The sequence below is a fragment of the Coregonus lavaretus genome, assembly GCF_964263955.1.
Source record: "Coregonus lavaretus genome assembly, contig: HAP1_SCAFFOLD_385, whole genome shotgun sequence".
NCBI classification, from domain to species: Eukaryota; Metazoa; Chordata; class Actinopteri; order Salmoniformes; family Salmonidae; genus Coregonus; species Coregonus lavaretus.
In genome coordinates this window covers 94,512-122,361 of record NW_028156351.1, presented here as the reverse complement: position 1 = coordinate 122,361, position 27,850 = coordinate 94,512, and the positions used below count along the sequence as shown (strand labels likewise).

Sequence of the window (27,850 nt, the reverse complement as noted above, 5' to 3'; positions counted from 1 at the left end):
TAGTGCTTCCACAGTCAGCGCACTCATGCTGACGTTTGTGGAACTGTTTACGGGGCCCTCTACATTTAACATGTTTAAGTCATTTAGCAGACGCTCTTATCCAGAGCGACTTACAGTTAGTGCATACGTAACTTTTTTTTTTCATACCCCCCGTGGGAATCGAACCCACAACCCTGGCGTTGCAAACACCATGCTCTACGAACTGAGCCGGCCATTCCCTCCACTACCCTAGGCGACGCTGGTCCAATTGTGCGCCGCCCCATGGGTCTCCCGGTCGCGGCCGGCTACGACAGAGCCTGGATTCAAACCAGGATCTCCAGTCCCCCAGGACTGTGTTGTGTTACCTGCTTGACAATAGTATTGATGTCCCCCAGGAGAGCAGCAGCAGGTTGCACGTTGTTCCCCATCTCCTCAGCACACAGATCAACCTTGACATTGACCTTGACATAAATAACGTATGTGGAACGTTACTACAACATACCAGCAACGACACGACAGGAAGAGCGCCGTGCGTGACACATGTAACAGCAGCTGGAGGAGTGGCCAAACCTCAAGCTAAACACAACAGAAATAACCAGGCACCACCACATAATGCTAAGGCTGACACACACACGTTCCCTTTTATAAACCGGGTGACTCGAGCCCTGAATGCTGATTGGCTGAAAGCTGTGGTATATCTGACCGTATAACATGGGTCACGTTGAGGGAGGAGGTCAGAGACCTGGCCGTGTTGTGCCAGGATAACAACCTCTCCCTCAACGTGACCAAGACAAATGAGATGATTGTGGACTACAGGAAAAAAAAGAGGACTGAGCACGCCCCCATTCTCATCGACGGGGCTGTAGTGGAACAGGTTGAGAGCTTCAAGTTCCTTGGTGTCCACATCACCAACGAACTATCATGGTCCAAACACACCAAGACAGTCGTGAAGAGGGCACGACAAAGCCTATTCCCCCTCAGGAGATTGAAAAGATTTGGCATGGGTCCTCAGATCCTCAAAAAATTATACAGCTGCACCATCGAGAGCATCCTGACTGGTTGCATCACCGCCTGGTATGGCAACTGCTTGGCCTCCGACCGCAAGGCACTACAGAGGGTAGTGTGTACGGCCCAGTACATCACTGGGGCCAAGTTTCCTGCCATCCAGGACCTCTATACCAGGCGGTGTCAGAGGAAGGCCCTCAAAATTGTCAAAGACTCCAGCCACCCTAGTCATAGACTGTTCTCTCTGCTACCGCACGGCAAGCGGTACCGGAGTGCCAAGTCTAGGTCCAAAAGACTTCTCAACAGCTTCTACCCCCAAGCCTTAAGACTCCTGAACAGCTAATCATGGCTACCCGGACTATTTGCACTGCCCCCCCACCCCATCCTTTTACGCTGCTGCTACTCTGTTAATTATTTATGCATAGTCACTTTAACTCTACCCACATGTACATATTACTTCAACTACCTCAACTAGCCGGTGCCCCCGCACATTGACTCTGCACCGGTACCCCCCTGTATATATAGCCTCCCTACTGTTATTTTATTTTACTTCTGCTCTTTTTTTCTCAACACTTTTTTTGTTGTTGTTTTATTTTTACTTTTTTGTTTAAAATAAATGCACTGTTGGTTAAGGGCTGTAAGTAAGCATTTCACTGTAATGTCTGCACCTGTTGTATTACGGCGCATGTGGCCAATAAAATTTGATTTGATTTGATTTGAAATTTATTTTGACTGTTCGAATTACGTTGGTAACCAGTTTATAATAGCAATAAGGCACCTCTGGGGTTTGTGGTATAGGGCCAATATACCACGGCTAAGGGCTGTATCGTCGAGGCACTCTGCGTTGCATCGTGCTTAAGAACAGCCCCTAGACGTGGTATATTGGCCATATACCACACCCCCTCGGGCCTTATTGCTTAAATATAGATGTACTGTACAGCACTAAGACAGCCATGACATTATTTGGAGAGACCACAAAGACTTATAGAGAAGCTATATAATTGATAGACTAAATCCAATAGACTGAGTCAAATACCTTTATACCTGGTTACAATGAAATGTAGTTCACTATGAAATGACCTGTGACTAGGGTTGCAAAATTACAGTTACTTTCCCCAAATTCCCAGAAATCCCTGTTGGAAGATTCCAGAAATCAGAACGGAATAAGCAGAAAATCTGGAATCCGAAAAAAAGAAGGAAAAAAAAGAAACCCTACTGGTGACCTTTGACCTAGCTGGATGACCTTTACTTGGGTGTCAAACCTGGGGGGAAGGCCAAAGTGCAGGATCCAGTTGAGTCTGGCACCAAGTAGGACCACAACATCAGACTGGAGCAGAGCTCTGCAGTCCCCACCAAGACCATAGAACCAGGAGGATAGGAAGAGGAGGAGGAGGAGGAAGAGAGGAGGAGGAGGATAGGAAGAGAGGAGGAGGAGGATAGGAAGAGAGGAGGAGGAGAGCAGGGACAAAACAAAATGTAATGAAAAGAGGCTAGTTATAGGAGTAGTGTAGTTGTTTGATTGACACCAGTTTACATTGACATGACCTGGCCAGGAGAGACTAGTTATAGATAGGGATTTCAGGAGTTTCGTGGTCCGTTCAAATGGTCAGGGAAATTCTTGGTCCTACTTATACAGTCAATGGTCTGTACATGAATATGATGCCAGCTGAGAGAAGGAGAGGCTGACCTGGAGCGGGCAGCAGCAACACAGTTGGGGTGATCGTCAGGCAGCACCCCTTTACCCATGGGGGTGGGCAGGAAGGGCAGGTCACACCCCTCCACCAGCTCCTTCAGAGCCCCCTCTGCTCTTCAATGGGCTGCACCTGCAGAGGGACACAGACAGAGGGCACTGCCACACGGATTTCAACAGACTGGTCTTCACAACTGGGATGCATTCAGCTGAGCAAAACGTTGTGCAACGTTCAGATAGAAATATAGCATGTAGAACGAACGTGCCTCTCAGACAGGTAGAATGATAAATCATGTCAACAACATTTGTCGACTGAACGTGGCCCAGTTTTCAACTGAACCGTGGTACAGTGCTATATGTGTTACAGTGCGTCTCAGCTGGCTATTGATCTCTCTTGGACAGACGCACGTAACATAACTGGAAGTAGCGTCTGTCAACAGAATGGGATGTGACAACTTTGTTCCGGTACGCTGATTTTTCACCACTAATCATTTGGACAAATCCCGATTTCGCAGGTGCTCGCATCTTTTCAATTTCAGAACGGGAGGGGACATTTGGCCCATAAACTTGCCGGAAACTTGCAGAGAGTTTCCGTTTAGGGGGGTGGAGAGTTCGCAAGTGGCGTTAGTATCTTTCTCTTAACATCTCCCCAGACCTTATCCAAGTATCTGACGCAATTATGCAAGATTTTAGTTCTGTTTCCCCCAGATTATCTGGCTATTAAAAAAGCAATGCCTACCTTTGCCAATGATGAGTAAAGTCCATTTGGCTCCTTTCAGGACCGCCAGTGCTTCTGTGATCACCATATGGTCAGCCATACTCACAGGAGGAGGTGGACTACAGGGCACCTCTCTGACAAAGGAAATAATAAATAATAGGTCAAACATTAAACATGTTACCTAGCAACTTTATTGCATATGTAAATAAACCATGAAGGTCTATCGAGGCTTATTGCTATTCTCTGATGAGAATATTTTGATATAGTGCTATATTTTCTAAGTAATTTAATTTCTGGTTCACTTCAGACGTTAAAAGGTATAACAAGATAAAATAAAAATGACTACGGTGATGTGAATTCAGAGGTATACATATTCAACAGTAACACATTAGTATACATTTTAAATGGATGAAAGACAGTGATGGCCACTAACCTGTCTCTGCTCCTGTCCAATTTAGCATTGACCATGTCCCCAGATATGTCTACGTATACAGCACCTGGACGTCCATACATGCTAGTGCGTGCTGCCTTAGACATACCAAACACCCTTAAATTCAGATCAATTAAGGCTGTGCTGTGCTCTTATGAAGCAGTTAAGGTACCTTGCTAAGCTGGAAAATTAGAGGTCAGAAAAAAGACAATTGCAGGTGATACCAAATGATATGAAGAGGACTACACAGAGGGAGTCAGAGTAGACTGTATACCTTCTCTACCACTGAGGAGATCATATCCAGACTGCTAGACCTAGCAGAGAACTTACTGTACAATCTGCATGCCTCCACCTGACAGAGAAAGAGGACCACAAATAACAAATTATTTCCTCTTTCAGCAATTAAACTGCTAGGGCCAGTTTCCCAGACAGAGATTCTCTATTGAGTTTGCTTTTTAGGCCATGACTAGGCTTAATCTGTGTCCTGGGAAACAACCCCCTAATGTTCAAAAGTCATAAATATCATGGTTCAATCGGTACCTGTGGAAACTCTTGAAACGCCCCAGTGGTCTCTTGGTTTTGATCGGAGGAGCCTCCAATAACAATCACAGGCCTACAGAGAGAGAGGTATCACACAATGACATCAACTGACAATCTGAGATAGTTTGGAGTCCTCAGATCATTTTTTGCAGTGTGCGGATAGCATCCCTTCTTTTGAAAGGACCACTGAACATGAGTAGTAGGGTCTTCTGTTTGTGGAGTTCTAGCATACCAGCAGTTCATGTTAGCGTTGGCCATTCCACCAAGTGCATGGATGAGTCCCGGTCCAGACACAACCAGACACGCACCTGGACTGGAGAGGAACAGACAGACAGAGGGACAGACAGGAAGACAGGCAGACAGACACATAAAGGGTCAGACAGACAGGCAGACATAATTAGCAATGCAAAAAAGCTATGAAACTGACCCTCACACACTACACGCTCCTGTAGTCTATGTACGGGTAGTTAATATCACATGATTTGGGGAGAGCTGGTTTAGTAATAAAAAGGTGGCTTATGGCTTGTTCATTGCGCATTCCCACATACTTGATTCCTGAGGCTTGAGCTGCCTTAGCTACTTCAATGACTGGAACACCAACTATTCCAAACATATATTCTACATTCTGTAGAGAGTTACATGTAGATACAGTATATTTACCTTTTTTTAAACATTTTTAGTCATTTAGCAGACGCTCTTATCCAGAGCGATTTACAGTTAGTGAGTGCATACATTTTCATACTGAATTGTATATGAATTGTTACAATGTAGTTTAGATTTTCTTTGCATTGACACACACATTGGCATGCATCAACAAGGGTGTTAACATATACTTTTCCACATAAACATCTAAATGTTTTTCTACAACAATATTAATAGTTAGCTATACCAGTGCAATGACCTATGGCACACTTTCACAACTCATAGTGTTACATTCTCACTGCCAAGGACATGATCAGCGACTAATATATTATTAGCAACACGGTTACACAGTATAACACTGTTTTATATATATTGCACACACTTCACCTGAGCTTTTAGTGCCTCTGCAATGAGCTGAGCCCCAGTCACATCTTCCATTATTATTGTCGAGAAATCTGTTCAAAGTGCAAACGCGGTTAGCAATGATTTCTTGGACTTGTTGTTCAGTAGCTTATAAATCGTGTTTAGATCTCTTGCAAATCATTAGTTTTGTCTGCTTTCCAGCATGCATTACATGAGTAGCTTTTTCTTCTTCAGTGGGGTTTATAGGCAGTTGGCATCCAACGTTATGGTGCATTACTGCCCCCTATTGTACAGAAGTGTGGACATGAGCCGTGCAATAGCAGTCATGAATATTTAATAAACTAGTAGCATTTTTCTTTTTTTATTGCAAGAAATACATAATAAGCCCTCATTATGTGTTTATAACTTCACTTTACTTAACACTTAACTCAGTTAAGTCATTATGAGTGTATGACAGTATGAAAAAAAAAATGTATGCACTCACTAACTGTAAGTCGCTCTGGATAAGAGCTTCTGCTAAATGACTAAAATGTAAAATGTAAATGACTTGAGTGTATGCATTATAGATATAGGCTTCATAGAAAGTGTTACAAATGTTCTCCTGTCATCTTATAGGAGATCCATTCATGGATTTAGTTATGGCTTGAGAATGTGACTGGTCTACGGAGTTCTCCTTTATGTCTGTCTTTATATGTGACAACAACTTTTCTGTATTATGTGTATTTCCACAATCAATAATCATAAACGGTACTTCACTATGAATACTTTTGACTATGTGGTTTGAAGTACTTTACCGTTATCTTGCACATACATGAAGACTACTATAGACAGAAATCAATGCAGTAATGTTTTATTAAATAAAGGCTCTGATTAAAATATCATATTAATAAAATCAGGCATTTGGCTAATTCTTCTTCCCAGAAGCTCCTGTGAATGGTTTGGAGATGGCTCTGGAGAGAGCGTGTAACACCCTGACTATGAGTGGGCGTTTACGGGACTGGGACTCCTGGGGAGCAGGGGCCGGTGTGGTTGTCAGGTCCTCCTTGGGTGGGGAAGTGGATGGAACCTCTGGAACCTCACACTCAGCATCTGTCATGAGAACATTTCATAATCAGAAAATGAATGTGTGTGTTTGTGTCTGTCCGTCTGTCCGTCTGCCTGTCCGTCTGTCTGCCTGTCTGCCTGTCTGTCCGTCTGCCTGTCTGTCCGTCTGTATGCCTGTCTGCCTGTCTGTCTGTCTGTCCGTCAGTCTGTCTGTCCGTCTGTCTGTCTGCCTGTTTGCCTGTCTTTTTGTCTGCCTGTATGTCTGTCTGCCCGTCCGTCTGCCTGTCAGTCTGCCTGTCTGTCTGCATGTCTGTCCGTCGGTCTGCCTGTATCTGTTGTCACTGTTTTAACAAGCTTGTCATAGGGTGATACATCAATATGACATTATCGATGCTTATCACTTACCCTGTGAAATATGAGTCTCTCTGAGATGTTTGGTAGGCAGCGCATCCTGTTCAGGGTGTCTCTTCGGTTCCCCTTTTGTCTTGAACAGCTGTTGACAAAACACATCAGGACAACTGAGCCTGTGTAAAATACAGAGTGTGCATCCTAAAAGGCACCCTATTCGCTACGTAAGGCACTACTTTTGACAAGGGCCCAGAGAGCTCTGGTAAAAAGTCGTGCACTATATAGGGAATAGGGTGCCATTTGGGACTCTCCCATGTGTATTAGGATTGCATTACAGCGTCCTCACTCAACCTCCTAAAGACAATGACAACAGTTTTGTTCTAATGCTGAGAGACAATAGGGGTGTAGTGAATCTGTAGGGTAAATTTCAGCCCTGCCTTACAGAGGTAATCTCAAAACACAGAGCACCCTACCTTAATCATGATCTTTGGAAACTTATGCATTTTCGGTAGGAAACGCCACTTCCTGTTCTTCTTAGTCTCTTCCCCTCTGGCAGAGGGAAGACGGGCCATGCCGTCAGCCTTTACATCAGCCGGGCTAAGGCTCCTGGCAGGGAATTCCTCAGTAGCATTAAGGTCAGCTACAACACCATGAGTGATGTCACTTGTGGCATTGCTGGTGTCTGAGTGAGAAGAGCACACTAGTGTGACCGACCTGTGTACAATAACTGGGAGAAGAGGACGCAGCCATTGAAGTCAGTCACTGCATCCCAAATGGCATTCTCTTCACTTTATAGTGCACTACTTTTGACCAGGGCCCATAGGGTCTGGTCAAAAGTAGTGCACTAAATATGGAAGAAGGTGCCATTTTGGACACAACCAGTGAATTTCACATCATAAAACGCAATGTATTGAGCATCATGTTACAATTAAGTCCTATGCAGATGAAAATAGGTACTTTCACTTACCATCCTCCATTGTAGACTTGGACACATAAGTCAGGCTGTCCATCACCACGTCTGTCATCAACTTGATGACCTGATCCAAAACCATTTCAGCCGATGGTGGCATAGGCCTTCCCATACACTGCCCCAGGAGTCTCCTAACAGAAGTCTGGGCAAAGTTGTAAATGAGCTCTGAGGCATCGTCCTTTGACAGCTTCCTCAGGGCTGGTTTAGGCAGCGCTGGTTGAGAGAGGCTTCTGTGGCCAACCATGGATTGAAGCTGGCGGTTTATGGTTATCTCCTGAATGAGACCATGGACCTTTGCGATCAGGTTGCCAGATGCACGTTGAAGGGCTTCAACTGACAGGAGCCTATCCAGATGTTCTTCTGCTGAAGTCATCTCTGGGTCGTCCGTCTTCAATGTGTCCATTATAGTTTTCACTATGATATTGGTGTCAGATATGTTTATTTCTTGTTGGCTCACAAGCGTTGACCGTGAACCTGTCTCGTCCATTGCGATAGAGGTATGGGATTCTGTCCTTGTGATTTCATCGGCAGCGCTCATGTCAGGCAACTGGTCAAGGCTCTCCAGTACAGAGTCTAACATGTTAGTGGCTATCAGACACTCCTCACTTGCAATCTGCCCAACAGATGAACTCTCAGAGTTGGCCACTCTACACTTGATTACATTTAGGATCAAGCTGAGCGTCTTCTTTGCAGTTTTGCTAAAGCCTTCTTGGCTGACTGCCACTGTTACGTCTTTTAGAGCCACAAGAGGTTTGCAACTTTCACTCAATCCACTGCCGTGGAGAGGAGAGGCTCTCTTCAAACTGTTGTTGCTCACAACTGACATACTCCTGGTGGGCAGAGTGACATCCTCACTGCATGTGTCAATTATATGGTGGTCTGTTGAAGAGCCACTCGAAGACACAAGGGCTTTAGACCTTTTAGCCAAACAGACTTTTGACAAAGGCTTCTCACTTCTCACAGACGGAGGGCGGCTCCTGTCCTCAACAAGAGCAGTGTCAGCGGACTTAGAATGTCTGAGTGTCTCCACAGGGGCGGAGTCCAGCACATATTTGGCTGTGGTGACTGACACTGGTGGAAAAGAGAAAAAGATGTTCAGTCTATCCTTTACTCTGTGGTACATGGTTTGAGCAGCATCCAATAAGTTGTCAAAGACAACTCTGGGTTTGAGCTGGAACTCCAGCTTTTTCTCTCCTAGTGGGAAGGAGTCTGCGTCGTCCACAGTGTACTGGGATACACTTTCAAGGTCTTGCATGATAATATTTACTATATCTTCGGCTGTAGAAACCGCATGGTGTGAGAAGGTGGTGCTAGGCATGCTCTGTAGCAAAGAATGGCTGGCTTTGCTAGCAGCTCTGAGAATGGTCTCACTCACAATGTGTTTGGCCTTAGCTCGGAACTCAGCACTGTGAAAGCTCTGGATGGAAATGTTAGAGGTTCTGCTGGCTGCACTAAGAGATCGCGTGAGTGTGGCAATCTCGGCTGATGTCACATCACTCGAAATGGTGAGGTCCTCCAATTTCGAAATTATCGAGTCCAACTTCTGGTTGAAGTCGAAGGATGAATTTGACGTGCTCTCCCCAACGGAAGCGGAGCAGTCTTCCTTTGAAGTGTCCACCCTCAGCACCGAGATCACCTGTTTGATTACCCCTTTAGTGCAGGTGTTGAGGGTGAGCTGGTAGGCTGAGGCTGGGGACTTAGAAGGGTCTTACTGTCTGTCTTCTGTACAGGAGACACTGCCAAAGTGGCCTCAGTTACAGGAGATTCCTGCACAGTGGCCTCAGTTACAAGTAGTCCAGTTGCAGAAAGCTCGATTTGCACAGGAGTATTTTTTCCCTCAGTGAGATGGTGGGAGGTGAACAGCTTCCTTAGTTTGTCCAGGGTTTTGGTATAAATCTTCTGGGAACCTGAACTCACTTCCACCCAGAACATTTTGCGACCTGATTTCGTACGCATGGAGGCCTTATTGACCTCAGATACCTCATGCAGGTCGGAAATAATTCCACCAAAGAGATCAGAGGATGCCTCCTCAATATTCTCTGAGGAAACATGGACAGATAGGATTTCCGACAGTTTCCCACAAGTGTCGGTTTTATCCAGCGCAGCAGTATATGTCACAGCTGCATCCTGAATGACCTGAGTGATGCATTGCTCAGCTTTGACAATATACTCCTCCACTGGTTGACCATGGAGGATGTCAACTTTATCAGCAGGGAGCTCCTTCTGAATACTCACATTCTCCTCTGATGGGCATGGGTTGTTGAAGATAATGCTCTCAGTGACCATCTTAGAGGAGGCGAGAGATGAGTCGAGAAGCAGAGATCTGTATATTGTCGAGGTGGACATCTCTGGGTGCTTTATCACAGCAGCCTCCTCCAAAATGGCCGACGGGCCCTGGAGGATGTCAGAGATATCCATGTCCTCAATGGTCTCTACCAGAGACGATAGTAGGTCTCTGGCTGCCAGGTTGGTAGGTCTCTGGTTCTCAAGCTCTGTTTTGATTGCTTGACAGGCAGTTGCCAGAGCAACAACAGAGCGAGAACACAACTGCTTCAAGGTGGAGTCAGAAAAAGATGATGACAGATCTGTCATGGACATGGTGGAGAGTTGACTCTCAGAGACAAATGGGCTGAGTTTGACAGACACCTGTCTGACCAAGTCCCCAGCAAGAGCTCTCATATCTATTGCTCCACTAGCTGAGTTGTGGGAGCAGGCACTCTGTGGCCTTGACGGGTTCCTGTTATCCAAAAATCCTGTTATCCAAAAAACCTCAAGTACAAGATCCACAACATCGGATGACACTTCTGTCACTCTGTTGTCGGACAGAAATGTACTTGGATGAATGGTGCCTGCATTCACAGTCCAGTCGCAAATGGAGTTGTTGGACTGACTCTGGACTAGTGGAACTAGACAGGTTTCACTTGGACCTTGGCCAAAGAGCTCTGCCATTTTGAGCAGAACTGATCTTAAGACCTTTGACTTGGAAATGTTCAGCAGTGGGTCGTTGTTGGACAGTCTGGTGGATGGTCTGCTAGCCGATCTGTGAACCACTAGGCTTTGTATTTCTGCCGAAATGGCAGTTAGAAAATAGGTCAAGGGGCTGGACGCTCTCCCCTCATTTCCTCCGTTGGCTTTAGCCTTGATGATGCTATCTATGATGATGACTATGACCTGTCCAGCCAGAGGACCCAAGATGGCCTCAAGCTCCCTCTCTAACTCAAGGGGAGACTTGTGGCCGAGCGCAATATGCTCTATGGCATGGGAATACATCTTAGAAGTCGCCATGCTTAGCATCTCTTGGGCAAACTGTTGACTTGCTGAGATACTTCCAGTCAGCAGAACTAGAGTTCCCTGACTGACACTTCGCATTAGCTCAGCCAATCTGGAGTTGAGAAGGTTTATAACCAACTCGACAATACCCATCATAAACTTGCCGTCCGTTGACATTTTGCTAGGTCTGTATTTCTCCTGTCTACTCCGTTTGGGCAGCGGTACGATGTCACCCTGCGACTGGCCGCTCTGGACCATGTCGAAGACAGAGTCCTCAGAGATGCCAAACACAGATCTCAGTGGTGCTGAGTGTTGTCTGTGTCTCATCTCTCTATCGCCACCCTCAGGTGAGGAGACATATCGCTCTTCGTTCTCACTTAGCAAAGAGGTCATGGACCTGCAGAATGCACAACATAAATGAATAGTATATGGTAACAAAATAAAAAATATGATCCAAGAATTTGGGACACAAACTCAACCTTGTTATTATTATTCAAAGGAAGCATTGTGAACCATCTCAAACCACACTCAGAGCAAACATTAACATTCAGAGTTTGTGGAGAGGAGGTACCTGTGAGAGGAGGGGATAGGGCTAGGTACCTGTGAAAGGAGGGGATAGGGCTAGGTACCTTTGAGAGGCGTGGATAGGGGTAGGTACCTGTGAGAGGAGGGGATAGGGCTAGGTACCTTTGAGAGGCGTGGATAGGGGTAGGTACCTGTGAGAGGAGGGGATAGGGGTAGGTACCTGTGAGAGGAGAGGATAGGGCTAGGTACCTTTGAGAGGAGGGGATAGGGCTAGGTACCTGTGAGAGGAGAGGATAGGGCTAGGTACCTTTGAGAGGAGGGGATAGGGCTAGGTACCTGTGAGAGGCATGGATAGGGCTAGGTACCTGTTAGAGGCATGGATAGGGCTAGGTACCTGTGAGAGGCATGGATAAGGCTAGGTACCTGTGAGAGGCGTGGATAGGGCTAGGTACCTGTGAGAGGAGGTGATAGGGCTAGGTACCTGTTAGAGGCATGGATAGGGCTAGGTACCTGTGAGAGGAGGGGATAGGGCTAGGTAACTGTGAGAGGAGGGGATAGGGCTAGGTACCTGTGAGAGGCGTGGATAGGGGTAGGTACCTGTGAGAGGAGGGGATAGGGCTAGGTACCTGTGAGAGGCGTGGATAGGGGTAGGTACCTGTGAGAGGAGGGGATAGGGGTAGGTACCTGTGAGAGGAGGGGATAGGGCTAGGTACCTGTGAGAGGAGGGGATAGGGCTAGGTACCTGTGAGAGGAGGGGATAGGGCTAGGTACCTGTGAGAGGCGTGGATAGGGGTAGGTACCTGTGAGAGGAGGGGATAGGGCTAGGTACCTGTGAAAGGAGGGGATAGGGCTAGGTACCTTTGAGAGGCGTGGATAGGGGTAGGTACCTGTGAGAGGAGGGGATAGGGCTAGGTACCTTTGAGAGGCGTGGATAGGGGTAGGTACCTGTGAGAGGAGGGGATAGGGGTAGGTACCTGTGAGAGGAGGGGATAGGGCTAGGTACCTGTGCGAGGAGAGGATAGGGCTAGGTACCTTTGAGAGGAGCGGATAGGGCTAGGTACCTGTGAGAGGCATGGATAGGGCTAGGTACCTGTTAGAGGCATGGATAGGGCTAGGTACCTGTGAGAGGCGTGGATAAGGCTAGGTACCTGTGAGATGCGTGGATAGGGCTAGGTACCTGTGAGAGGAGGGGATAGGGCTAGGTACCTGTGAGAGGAGGGGAAAGGCGTGGGAGTGCGTGTGCTGCAGGCAGTTCTGGCGCTGGTGCACCTGCTCGGTCCTCCACTACAGCTGAATCTGACGCTGTGGCCAAGAGAGGTCACCTCTCCTGCCTCATTACTTCCTGATCCAGAAGAGCTTGGCGAATCAGAGAGCTCTATCTGCATGGTGAGGTCAAGGGCGGGAACAACCACAGTGGATGTAGACTCCATCACCCATGCTACAATATCCATGCACTTGGCACTAAACTCATGTCTGCTCATCTGCAATGTTAAAAGACCATACAGAGTTAGTTTGTTAAAGGGGCTGCACTGATATAAAATGTAGAACCATTTACTCAAGCTAGTCAATTAAAGCAGTGGTTCAGGATTAAAGGTCCTGCAGGATTTCCACAAATGAATGTTTGGTCCATTTTACCAACATTAACTACTTTAGAGGTGACTATAACTCACCCCGGCACGCATATTCTCACTCAGCAGATTCCAATGGCTGAAAAGTAAATAAATGCAAGTACACAATGAACTACATGACATTACCTCTATTATCTTAGACTATGTTATGGATGGACATTACCTCTATTATTTTAGATTACGTTATGGATGGACATTACCTCTATGATTTTAGATTACGTTATGGATGGACATTACCTCTATTATTTTAGATTACGTTATGGATGGACATTACCTCTATTATTTTAGATTACGTTATGGATGGACATTACCTCTATTATTTTAGATTACGTTATGGATGGACATTACCTCTATTATCTTAGATTACGTTATGGATGGACATTACCTCTATTATCTTAGACTACGTTATGGATGGACCTCTATGGAACTAGGCCACACCCAGACATCCCTGATTGGTTATTTGGTCCGTTGAGTCCTTTGTATTGGCCCGAGACTATGGGAGACTCTCAATCTCCTCGCCTCCTTCTCAAAACCCATTGGATGAGAAGGTCAGAAGGGCGGGACCTCTGGCTTTCTCATCCAATGGGTTTTGAGAAGAGAGGACACGAGGAGTATGCAATTGAGATAGGGAACATATCTAGGGGATGCATGGGGAAGCCAAAGAGCAACTTACTCGTCCTTCATGTCCTGCACAAAGGTGTGTAGGTCTGGGTAGCTTCTCTTTCCCCTGCTGAGGGTGAGGCTGGTCTGGGAAGTTTCATCCTTGTGGGTCACGGTAGTGAAGGTCACCACTGCAGCCTGATGGCGACAACAGAAAGCAGAGTTAGGCTGTAATTCAATTTTGCGTCATTAAAACACAAAATATCTCAATGAAATGTCATACATGTAATAGAAAAATACATCAAATACATCAACTTGTCCGAGAGAGATTTACATGGTTACAAAAACGTCACGCCACTTTTTTCCAAGATGGCGAAGTAGTGCAGTCCTGTTTCTGTCGTGTGTCTGTAAATAGCCTGTAAATACCCTGTTTTTTGTATTTTTCGTACATATTTCCCTATCAGACTTTTCATCCTTCTACAAAATATACTTTCCTGCAACCCGCCTCACTCAATGTGGAACGGATTCTATTATCGACTTACCTTTATCTAGAATCTAGAATCTCCAGTTGAAACTAGCTAGCCAGCTAACTAGCTACTTGCTATTAGCCACAGCTAGCGGTGTTTCACCCAGAACATTGGATTTTTTCCCGCGGGATTAATTTTAATCACTGGACATTGATCACCGGATATTCGGCCAGTCTGCACAGCGCGTTATCGACCCAGAACATATCAGTTTTTCCGCCGGAATCACTGAATCACTGGACCTTTAACTCCGGATTCATCGCTACCAGCTAGCTACCACCAGCCAGCTACAACAAAACGGACGCTGTGGTCTGGCTAATCATCCTGAGCTAGGCCCATCGCCCATCTCCCGGCTATCTACCTCTCTGTCAACCGGACGGGACCACCTAGTGTTGACACGGAGCCCCGCCGATCCTACACGACTGGTCTGCCGACGAAATCGTCTGATGTGGTTACGACGTTAACCACGAAGATTCCATCCATCTGCTAGCCCTGGCCCGCTAGCACACGCTAGCCGTGGCCTCTTACTAGTGCTTCACCACCGGACCTTATGATAACTCAGATATACAGCTGATATCTGCTGGACTGTTCCTTTTTACGGTACTACATCCTGTTTATGTTTAGCCTCAGCCCAAACATGGTTAGTTTATTGTTGTTTCGGTTATTTCTAATTGTACTATATCACTGTAGACCCCCCAGCCTAGCTAAACCTGCCTTAGATAGCTCCTTTGCACCTTCCCCTATACACGCGGAGACCGACTCAATTGATGACTCCAGCGATGCTATCTCTTTCATTGTTACCCAACGCTTAGGTTTACCTCCACTTTACTCATATCCTTCCATATCCTTGTCTGTACATAATGCCCTGAATCTTTTCTATAACACCCGGAAATCTGCCCCCTTTATTCTATGTACCCAACGCACTAGAAGACCAGTTCTTAAAGCCTTTAGCCGTATCCTTATTCTAGTCCTCCTCTGTTCCTCTGGTGATGTAGAGGCTAACCCAGGCCCTGCAGCCCTCAGTATCACTCCTACTCCCCAGGCGCTATCATTTGATGACTTCTGTAATCGCAAAAGTCTTGGTTTCTTGCACATAAATATCAGAAGTCTACTTCCTAAGTTTGAGTTATTCACTGCGTTAGCACACTCTGCCAGCCCTGATGTTCTAGCAGTGTCTGAATCCTGGCTCAGGAAGGCCACCAAAAATTCTGAAATGTCCATCCCCAACTATAACATTTTCCGTCTAGATAGAACTGCCAAAGTTGGTGGAGTTGCAATCTACTGTAGAGATAGCCTGCAGAGCTCTATCATACTATCCAGGTCTGTGCCCAAACAGTTTGAGCTTCTACTTCTAAAAATCCACCTTTCCAGAAATAAGTCTCTCACTGTTGCCGCTTGCTACAGACCCCCCTCAGCCCCCAGCTGTGCCCTGGACACCATATGTGAATTGATTGCCCCCCATTTATCCTCAGAGTTTGTACTGCTTGGTGACCTAAATTGGGATATGCTTAATACCCCAGCCATCCTACAATCCAAGCTAGATGCCCTCAACCTCACGCAAATTATCAACGAACCTACCAGGTACAACCCTAAATCCGTAAACATGGGTACCCTCATAGATATCATCCTGACTAACATACCCTCTAAATACACCTCAGCTGTCTTCAACCAGGATCTCAGCGATCACTGCCTTATTGCCTGCGTCCGTAACGGGTCCGCGGTCAAACGGCCACCCCTCATCACTGTCAAACGCTCCCTAAAACACTTTAGCGAGGAGGCCTTCCTAATTGACCTGGCCCAGGTATCCTGGATGGATATAGATCTCATTCCGTCAGTAGAGGATGCCTGGTTGTTCCTTAAAAGTAATTTCCTCTCAATCTTAAATAAACATGCCCCATTCAAAAAATACAGAACTAAGAACCGATATAGCCCCTGGTTCTCCTCAGACTTGACTGCCCTTGACCAGCACAAAAACATCCTGTGGCGTACAGCATTAGCATCAAATAGCCCCCGCGATATGCAACTTTTCAGGGAAGTTAGGAACCAATATACACAAGCAGTCAGGAAAGCAAAGGCTAACTTTTTCAAACAGAAATTTGCATCCTGTAGCACTAACTCCAAAGTTTTGGGACACTGTAAAGTCCATGGAGAATAAGAGCACTTCCTCCCAGCTGCCCACTGCACTGAGGCTAGGAAACACTATCACCACCGATAAATCTACAATAATCGAGAATTTCAACAAGCATTTTGCTACAGCTGGCCATGCTTTCCATCTGGCTACCACTAACCCGGCCACCAACTCTGCACCCTCTGCTGCAACTTGCCCATGCCCCCCCCGCTTCTCCTTCACACAAATTCAGACAGCTGATGTTTTGAAAGCGCTGCAAAATCTGGACCCCTACAAATCAGCTGGGCTAGACAATCTGGACCCTTTCTTTCTAAAACTAGCCGCCGAAATTGTCGCAACCCCTATTACTAGTCTGTTCAACCTCTCTTTCATAACGTCTGAGATCCCCAGAGATTGGAAAGCTGCCGCGGTCATCCCCCTCTTCAAAGGGGGTGACACTCTAGATCCAAACTGCTACAGACCTATATCCATCCTGCCCTGCCTTTCGAAAGTATTCGAAAGCCAAGTTAACAAACAGATCATCGACCATTTCGAATACCACCGTACCTTCTCCGCTATGCAATCCGGTTTCCGAGCTGGTCACGGGTGCACGTCAGCCACGCTCAAGGTCCTAAACGATATTATAACCGCGATTGATAATAGACAGTACTGTGCAGCCGTCTTCATCGACCTGGCCAAGGCTTTCGACTCTGTCAACCACCGCATTCTTATTGGCAGACTAAATAGCCTTGGTTTCTCAAATGACTGCCTCGCCTGGTTCACCAACTACTTCTCAGATAGAGTTCAGTGTGTCAAATCGGAGGGCCTGTTGTCTGGACCTATGGCAGTCTCTATGGGGGTGCCACAGGGTTAAATTCTTGGGCCGACACTTTTCTCCGTGTATATCAATGATGTCGCTCTTGCTGCTGGTGACTCTCAGATCCACCTCTACGCAGACGACACCATTTTGTATACATCTGGCCCTTCATTGGACACTGTGTTAACAAACCTCCAAACGAGCTTCAATGCCATACAACAATCCTTCAGTAGCCTTCAACTGCTCTTAAACACTAGTAAAACTAAATGCATGCTTTTCAATCGAACGCTGCTAGCACCCGCCCACCCAACTAGAATCACCACTCTCGACGGGTCTGACCTAGAGTATGTGGACAACTACAAATATCTAGGTGTCTGGTTAGACTGTAAACTCAACTTCCAGACTCACATAAAGAATCTCCAATCCAAAGTTAAATCTAGAATCGGCTTCCTATTTCGCAACAAAGCCTCCTTCACTCATGCTGCCAAACATGCCCTCGTAAAACTGACTATCCTACCGATCCTTGACTTCGGCGATGTCATTTACAAAATAGCCTCCAACACTCTACTCAGCAAACTGGATGTAGTCTATCACAGTGCCATCCGTTTTGTCTCCAAAGCCCCATACACTACCCACCACTGTGACCTGTACGCTCTTGTTGGCTGGTCCTCACTACATGTTCGTCGTCAAACCCACTGGCTCCAGGCCATCTATAAATCACTGCTAGGCAAATCCCCGCCTTATCTTAGCTCATTGGTCACCATAGCAGCACCCACCCGTAGTCTGCGCTCCAGCAGGTATATCTCACTGGTCATTCCCAAAGCCAACACCTCCTTTGGCCGCCATTCCTTCCAGTTCTCTGCTGCCAATGACTGGAACGAATTGCAAAAATCTCTGAAGCTGGAGACTCTTATCTCCCTCAATAACTTTAAGCATCAGTTGTCAGAGCACCTTACCGATCACTGCACCTGTACACAGCCCATCTGAAATTAGCCCACCCAACTACCTCATCCCTATATTGTTATTTATTTTCCTCTTTTGCACCCCAGTATCTCTATTTGCACATAATCTCTTGCACATCTAGCATTCCAGTGTTAATACTATTGTAATTATTCTGCACTATAGCCTATTTATTGCCTTACCTCCATAACTTGCTACATTTGCACACACTGTATATATATTTTCTGTTGTATTTCTGACTTTATGTTTTTTTTACCCCATATGTAACTCTGTGTTGTTTTTATTGCACTACTTTGCTTTATCTTGGCCAGGTCGCAGTTGTAAATGAGAACCTGTTCTCAACTGGCTTACCTGGTTAAATAAAGGTGAAATAAATAAAAATAAAATAAAAATAAAAGCCTACACGAAATACAGCCCTTATTTTATGTGTTTCTAAAATCGCCTATGGGAAAAATTAATGGTGGAAAAACGATTGGAACCATTTCCCTGTTTGACCGCTAGGTTTTATGGGTATTATCACACCTCCACTGTAACACTCTATAGAGGGGTTGGTTGTTTAGCAACAAAACTGGCATGCAACTATGGGGCAAAATAGACAGGGTTTGACTTAGACAACATGTAAACTATATTTAGTCTCTAAATGTTTAATGCAAACATAAATACATTTGAACAATGAACTCGTCTCAAATACATTGTTACAGTTGTTGTTGGTTAGCTAGGTAGCGAATTTTAGTCATTGCATAGACATGATATCAGTCAAAACACCTCAAAACAAGACATGGTATCAATAACACCATACAACGAGCTGAAACATGCCATAGAGCTACGATTCCCCACATGGCAGCTTGTTGTTAGCTGAGGTACAGAATCATAACAAGATACACGACTTCCGGCCATCGATGCGCGAGCATCATTTTCGTGACGTCAGCCAACCCTTCTATGGCTCCTGGTCAAAAGTAGTACACTAGCCTACATAGGGAATAGGGTGCCATTTTGGACGAATTTATGAAGGTGCTGTCATAACCTTTGACCCCCATTTGACCCTACTGTACCTTTAGCCAACTCTCATGACTCCCCGGCCATATACTTTCTAGTTTGATATTACAGCATGAATAGCACATTATTTCATTTGTTAAACAATATTTTATCCACAGTAATTAATATAATTGAAGATTTAAAAATAAATAACATGTCTACCTTGAACTCTTTATTCTCCATCTCCTTGCAAAATCAGCACATTTCCTTGCCAAAATGAACGCGCATCCAGAGCGAAAACAAACGCAATCCTCCAGCACTAGGGAGGATTAGACTGAACTGCTCCAGCGGTTTTTGATCAGTTTCAACATTTATCAGTGATGACGTAACAATGACCTGTACAGATTTGACGCACTTTCGATCTCGTGCTGATGCAACACTCTGTGTTGTTGAAAGCTCATGTATGGAAATCCTGCGAGTTGTAAACAAATGTAGGCTATTGTTGCCCTTAAAACTGTAATGTTGAGGACGCCATGAAAAATAAAATACATAACCCACACCGTTAGGCCAAGGTACATGCAATATTCATCACTTTGCCAATAGACTTCTTGTTCCTTGTATGTAGCCTTTCTTTTGGGATTAGCACCACTGTCACCTAGAAATTGATACTGCGGTTGTCACATAAAACAGATAACCCATAGTTCATTATTAAATAACATAACTCATTTCTTTATTTTATTACTCATAAAATATACAGCAATCTTCAGATACTGAAAGAATTCATGGGAGTTTCGAATTCAGTCACTATTTCATATGTACATGCTAGTTTCATCCTTTTAAAGAAAAAAAAGGACACGAAAAAACCTGTGAACCTCCTGATCCTGATTTGACGAACATAGCATATGTATTGTACATATTTCCAGTTAAAATTATTTTCAAAAAGAGACAAAAACGGGGGTTTGAACAAGCAATCACATAAAAGGATTGAGTGGTTTCATTTTTTTGAAGAAGTTAAGCAAGCAAAACCTGTCAAAATACATTGATTATAAGACCAAGACAAATAATATATATATATTTTTTTCAACAGAAGAAAATCTAAATGCTGCTGTCCTACCATTGGTTTACAGTGTTTCTCCTCTCCAAGGGAGGCATGTTTTCCCCCTCGTATGCCTCGGAATAGTATCAGTGCTTTTCACAAACGTTGTAGTACTTAGTGTGCATCATTGTTTTCGCTCATACAGCTGCCCCTACTCTCCTAACCTCCCCTCAGTAACTAAAGAAGGCACAAAATGATGACATAAATATCACAAGAAAGAATACATGAATTAATAATTTACTTTCTAAAATATTTTCTAGAGGGCAAAGGACAGGTAGGTTTAATAACGCAAATGTAAAAAGTCCTGTCGCTCACATACAAATGCAAAATCTAAATGGCACCCTATTCTTTATAGAGTACACTACTTTTGACCAGAACCCTATGGCCCTGGTCAAAAGTAGTGTACTATAAAGGGAATAGGGTGCCATTGGGGATGGAAATTCTTTGAAATTACTCATGAGAGCAAATACTACGATTCTTTGGTTCCCACAGAGGGTCAGGAGCTTAAGACATGAATGATTTTATTAAAATGTTTGTTCATAAAAAATAAATGATTTCCCCTCCTCCCACATGGATTACAGACAAGAGGCTAGGTGCGTTCTGACTGTCTTAGTGTGCGGATAAACATGACCATCACTCTCATAAAACTTAAATGAAACATCACTCCTTATGTTTTTTCTCAGGCCAAAACGCTCAATCCCATTTCTACTGTCAAAACAGGTTTTGAAAAGGCTTCTTCCATATCTTTTGGTCCATGTCTGTTTTTCACTCAGTGAAGTGCTACTATCCCCTTGGACTACAGGTTATTGCCGTCATAAGGTGTCCGTCTGTCTGTTGGCTGGACAGTTTCTACCGTTTAGGACCTTTGTGGGTAAAGGTAAAGGTGGGGTATAGCAGCAGCAGTTCCTCTGAAGTCCAGTATCTGCTGGAAGGACACCTGGTGGTATGAGAGGATGAGTGTGGCCAGCCAGCCTGTTGTGCCTCCCCCTCTCCCTCCCTCCCTCCCTCCATTTCTCTCTCTCCAACTGCGGGACTCTTAAGGCTCCTGTGCGGACTGTCTCGGCTCGTGCCCTCCCAAAGCTGGCTGTGGTGATTTAAGACACGGTGTGTATGTGTGGATTTGTTTGTGGCCTCTGCCCCACTTCACTGTCCATCCGCCTGCCCTTGGCTCCCCTCCTGGGCAGCGACCACCACCCCCCTCAGTATGTCTCTGAGTCTGAGTCGTTGAGTTCCTCATCCTTGTAGAAGCCTCCATCGTGGTCGCGGTGGCCGATGTTGTTGAAGCTGCAGTAGGAGGTGTGCTCGCTGCGCAGCACGGGCAGGCTGTCGAAGGTCACACTCTTGGAGGGGCTGGTGGTGTAGTGGTTAATGGCACTGAAGGACAGGCTGGGCGCCGGGTTGCAGGGGGACACGGGCATCATGGTGGCCAGGATCAGCGCCAGGCAGTCCGCCACGTCTTTGTTGGGGGCGCAGGCCAAGGCAGGCGTGTAACCTGAGGGGTTCAAACAGAACAGCAGAGGGTCACTTCAGGAGCATCACCGTTTACTATAACACTTTTGGTGAAAAACATGAAATAACACCAGGCTAGGAGATACAAAGTTAAGACAATAACCAAGCAGTGGACTAGAGAGAAACATTTGTGGACACATTGAGAAGAGAAGTACAGAAGAAAACGGTGTTAGCGTTATGGATCTTACCATTCTCATCGACTGCGAGCACACTAGTAGCTCCTGAACCACCACCGTCAGACCATTTCTGGCTGCAACGTGTAACGGCCTGAGGAGAAAGTACCGTCAGATTAGCCAGCAGCAAATGAGGATACCTCCCAAATGCCAGACTATTCCCTATATAGTGCACTTCTTCTAATTCTTCTGGCCCAATTAATACAGCTGAACCATACGTACGTCTGTAAGGCTGCGTTAGTCGAGTTGATGAGGTTCCTGTCTGTAATCTTCTCCAATATCAACAAAGCACTGGTTTCATGCCCCTTTAAAAACCAGAGTCAAACATGTCAGACCAAAATTTCAACCAGAGAGAGCCAACTGTTCAGATGAACGTCATCTTCATGTGGGGATGCTCACCTTACTGCAGGCCAGATGAAGAGCAGTGTTCTTGACTGCATCCTGCAGGGTGAGCTCTGCTTTGGCACTGCTCACCAACAGCTCTGACACAGACAGAGAAACATAAAGAAACTCAATTAGGAAATTAAGCGACTTATTAAAATGTAAAACAGACATGTTGAACTTAAGCCGGCTGGGCGAGGCAAAGCGGAGGAGAGGGGGCTGCGTACCGACAGCGTTGGTTTGTCCGTTCTCAGCAGCCATCATGAGGGAGATCTTCCCGGAGGCATCGGGGGAGTTGACCTGGGCGTTGTGGCCTAGCAGCAGCTGAAGACACTCCACGTGGTCCGTGAAAGCCGCCGCATGCAGGGGGGTCCTGGAGAGAGAGGAAACTTATTTCACCGATATCATGTAGGACTGTTGTAAACAAGTTTGTTCAATTAACCCTGTTTATACCATAGAAATATAAAATCACTAATAGATGTATTAAAAGTAATCTACAATCCCTCATCCAACCCCAGAGGTCATTTTATTCCCAAGACAACATTATTTTCCAGAAGAAAAGGACTTTGTCATGTGCTGTAGTTACCGGTTCTTGGTGTCAGTGGCGTTGACAATGGCCGGCCCCAGAGTGTCAATCAGCATCTCTGCAGCCCCCTCGTTGTCATTGATCACAGCTCAGTGGAGGGGGCTGAACGAGTTGCCCTCGGTCTTGTGGAAAACCTCCTGTTCCAGCAGCACCTCTACACACGTGTCATGGCCTAGTGGAAGATTGATTCATACCGGAAAAAGATGACGTCGCTGCAGACCACAACAATACTCTCAGAGAAAGCTACACATCTGACAATGGTGAACTCACAAAATATGTTTTAGCTACAACATATGCTATGTCAATCCCTGACAAAGTCCTGTTTCAGTGTAAGGTCCTCCACTGAGAGTCATAACCCCTAATTCTGTTGTAGTCTTGTTCATTCCCCCACATGGCTCCGTCCACACCAATCGAATGCTTTTCAAGCCACAAGAGGGAGTGAATGAGTGTACACTTCATGGAGGAGAGAACAGAGCTACAGTCCAGTTAGTCAGTACGTACCGTTGTATGTAGGGGTGTAACGATCCATCTACTACATCGATGTATCGATTTATATTCCTATGATCCAACTACATCGATCTGTGCTCGGCGAGTTGGCCTTTTGGACAACATATATCACTCTAACATCGTTTTAAAATGTAATAAATCGATTGTATCGATACTAGGAAATAACCCATTGGATTTAAGCACGTCAGACTTTATATGGATGTTTTTTCTTAGCACTTTTAATGATAAAGGCTTTAAACATTACTCAATTCAGTCTGCCTATCCGTGACGTCATCGCCCCACGCCAGCAGCAGCGCAAAGGCGCAAAGACAACAAAACATAGCATGGCGGACGACAGAGGAGAAGCCGACGAGCGAGAAATTATCAAGCCACCATTGCGGTCCTTACAAGGAACAGGAATCTAGGAAACTTCACCTGCACTGTCCAGTATCCAGGTATTTATTTCAGTCACACTGGTTGAATTTTTGGCTAAAAGGTTACTGAATCGATTTCAAGTCACTGAATCGTTTCGGATCGTATCGTTCTAAATGAACCAATATCGTCCTTGAATCGTATCGACAACCACGAATCGTGATACAAATCGAATCGTTACACCCCTAGTTGTATGGCCTGCCTAATTCAGGGACATGTTTACGGTGCTGAAGAGAGAAAATCAGAAAAGATCTAGTGTTCCGTTAGTCCAGTACGTACCGTTGTAGCAGGCCCAGTGTAGTGGCGTGTAGCCCTGGTTGTCTGTGATGACGGGGAGGGTCTCCACTGACTGGGCGGCGTGTAGGAGCCCCCCCAGCACCCCGATGTGTCTGGATGCCGCCGCCAGGTGGACAGGGGTCCGCCCCTTACAGTCCCGAACCAGGAAGCTGGCGCTGTGCTGCAGCAGGGCCTCCACACACTCCTCATGACCCGTCAACGCCTGGGAGGAAGGGCGGGGAGACAAGAATGGATTTGAATAACTAATAATCAATGATATAATAATGAATCATCAATTATTACAAATGATGTCTGGAGGCAGGTCCCCCTACAGGGATGAATACACCACTACCCATGGACAACTACTTTTCTGAAGATAATATGTATATTTGAGCCTCCCCGTCTCTTTCTGTGTGTGAGCGTATACAGCCAGCTCTCCTCCTCACCCCTCTGTGTAGCGCTGTTCTGCCCCACTTGTCTTTGGCTTCTACGCTGGCTCCCTTGTTGAGCAGTGAGTACACACAGTCTGTGTGTCCGCTCAGCACCGACAGCATCAGAGGGGTTCTGATACACAAGACAATAAGGTCATATTACAAACTGGTAATAACCAGGCTGAGTCCCAAATGGCAACCTATTCCCTATATGGTACACTACTTTTGACCCGAGCCCATAGGGTTCTGGTTTAAAGTAGTGCACCAAGTAGGGCATAGGGTGCCATTTGGGACGTAGACCTAGTGTCAAAATCTCTTTATTTCAGGAATTGTATCCAAAACCCAATTGACTTACTGTCCATTCCCGTCTTGAACGTCCACTGCACTCTGGAGGTCAGCATTTCCAATCAGCAAACGCAAACACTCCGAATGACCGTTGGTAGCTAGAGGAGGATAAACAGAGAGGATATAAGAATGTGAGATGATTGACCGTTGGTAGCTAGAGGAGGCTAAACAGAGAGGATATAAGAATGTGAGATGATTGACCGTTGGTAGCTAGAGGAGGCTAAACAGAGAGGATATGAGCTGATTGCTGGACGACTATTACCTTCACATGAACAGACAGATTTCTAGAACAGTGGTATTGGTAGATGACATCCTCATGATGTTAACACAGCAGATAATAAAACATTTTGGGGCTGAGGCCCTCGAAGCCTGTCACCTGCTAGCTGTGTACCTGGCTCTGGATAGAAGTCCCCCTGTGCACTGATCTAGGATCAGCTTACCCTCCCCAGATCCTCAGCAATAATGACAAAAAATGACCTTAGATCAGTGTGTAGTGGGCATTTTCACACTATGCTATATAATATCCCTAGAGTGGACATTGGCGTCCTAGCAACATGACCAAACAAATGTCCATCTTGGTAAGGAAAACTTTTGAATTACAGAATCTCTAGGTCTTACGTGATATCCTATGCGTACCTGCAGCGTGGATGGGGGTCCTCTTCAGGGTGAAGTCTTTAACCAGGATGGAGGCTCCCTGGTTGATGAGGACGTCAACACACTCCACATGGCCTTTAAAGGCATTCAGGTCCAGAGGGGTGCGCCCCTGGCTGTTCCTCACGTCTAGATCCAGCAGAGACTGAACCAGGACCTCCATAGCATGGTGGTGGCCGTGGTACGCCTGAATGGAAACAAACACACAGTCTGAAGCAAAGTCCAGTGGTATGCCTGAACAGATATACACTCCTAATATAATCAATGTCCTATAGTAGACCAGTGGTATGCCTGAACAGATATACACTCCTAATATAATCAATGTCCTATAGTAGACCAGTGGTATGCCTGAACAGATATACACTCCTAATATAATCAATGTCCTATAGTAGACCAGTGGTATGCCAGAACAGATATACACTCCTAATATAATCAATGTCCTATAGTAGACCAGTGGTATGCCAGAACAGATATACACTCCTAATATAATCAATGTCCTATAGTAGACCAGTGGTATGCCTGAACAGATATACACTCCTAATATAATCAATGTCCTATAGTAGACCAGTGGTATGCCAGAACAGATATACACTCCTAATATAATCAATGTCCTATAGTAGACCAGTGGTATGCCAGAACAGATATACACTCCTAATATAATCAATGTCCTATAGTAGACCAGTGGTATGCCAGAACAGATATACACTCCTAATATAATCAATGTCCTATAGTAGACCAGTGGTATGCCAGAACAGATATACACTCCTAATATAATCAATGTCCTATAGTAGACCAGTGGTATGCCTGAACAGATATACACTCTTAATATAATCAATGTCCTATAGTAGACCAGTGGTATGCCTGAACAGAAACAGTCCTAGACCTCTAAAGTAGACCAGTGTCTCTCAAATCGGGTGCCCATTTTTTCTCCCGCCCAGCATCAACATCGAAGGTCCCTGCCAAGCGTGAGATTTAGAAACAAACACACTACTACTCCTCTGTTGGAGGTTGATTAACTCAAATGGCAAAATAAGGAAATCATCCTCATCATCACCGTGTCAAAATATGCATGTATTTTACACTAATCAGGAACAGATAGGAACATGGTGTGTGAGTGTCTGGACAATCAACTTTTCGTGGAAAAACAACACCATGCCTGCATCCCAGATAGCACCCTATTTCCCATGTAGTGCAGTACTTTTGATCTGGGCCCATAAGGTTCTGGTCAAAAGTAGTGCACTAAATAGGGAATAGGGTGCCATTTGTCATGTGGCGAGACCCCTACAGGAGCAGGTAGGCTTTACTCACAGCTAAGTGTAGGGGGCTGATGGGAGCTCTGACATCAGAGTCGTTCAGGATGTCTGTCCCTGAGGTTTCCATTAGCTGGGGAAAGACAAGGACGGGCCAGTTTAGACTTGTAACATATTTACTTTGAAGGTTAGTCTAGTAGCATGTTTCATGTTGTAAATCTCAGTGACCAGCCCCTGCAGACATACTGGGGTGTTGCATTCGTATCTTAAACAAGCTAGTGTGAGGAAAAGTAACCAACTGGTACTTACCACATCTAAAGGTGTTTCACTTGCAATCTGGAAAAAGAACATCAAGAGTGACGATGCGGCCACGACAAACATGCAACCACACCTTAAAACCTACTGAATATCAACGTCTGTCCCAAATGGCACCCTATTCCCTATATAGTGCATTACTTTTGACCAGAGCCCTATGGGCCCTACATCCATTTGGGACGCAGACAAAATGGTCTGTGAATGCAGGGCGTCTAGTCCCCTGTGGTTCTGACTCACCAGCTCCAGACAGAGGCGGTGTCCGTACGCAGACGCGTAATGGACTGCGTTGTAGCCCTGATTGTCCCTGATCCCTGGGTTAGCGTCGTTTCGCAGCAAATATTCCAGACACCTAGAGGTCAGAGGTCAAGAGTTCACTAATCATTATACCAACATCAAGACAGACAGATAAGCAAGCAGAGACACTTTCCCAAAGGAGACGTGGCCAAGCTTTCACACTGCAGATTTAACACTAGTATGTATTCAAACACGGCCAACAACATACTCTAGACTACAGTGAAATGTGAAAGGTCATGGCACCACAACATACTCTCCAGACTACAGTGAAATGTGAAAGGTCATGGCACCACAACATACTCTCCAGACTACAGTGAAATGTGAAAGGTCATGGCACCACAACATACTCTCCAGACTACAGTGAAATGTGAAAGGTCATGGCACCACAACATACTCTCCAGACTACAGTGAAATGTGAAAGGTCATGGCACCACAACATACTCTCCAGACTACAGTGAAATGTGAAAGGTCATGGCACCACAACATACTC

General features: G+C 45.5%; 1 pseudogene across 1 annotated transcript; it reads right to left on the bottom strand.

Moving 5' to 3' along the window:
• Positions 1–302: 302 nt before the first annotated feature.
• Positions 303–4,731, bottom strand: LOC311126440 (2-hydroxyacyl-CoA lyase 1-like; annotated as a pseudogene). Its single transcript has 8 exons — positions 4,595–4,731; positions 4,363–4,435; positions 4,097–4,174; positions 3,822–3,920; positions 3,414–3,522; positions 2,672–2,807; positions 2,219–2,324; positions 303–428 (listed from the first exon to the last, which is right to left on the bottom strand). The product of its transcript is annotated as a 2-hydroxyacyl-CoA lyase 1-like (transcript).
• Positions 4,732–27,850: the final 23,119 nt, after the last annotated feature.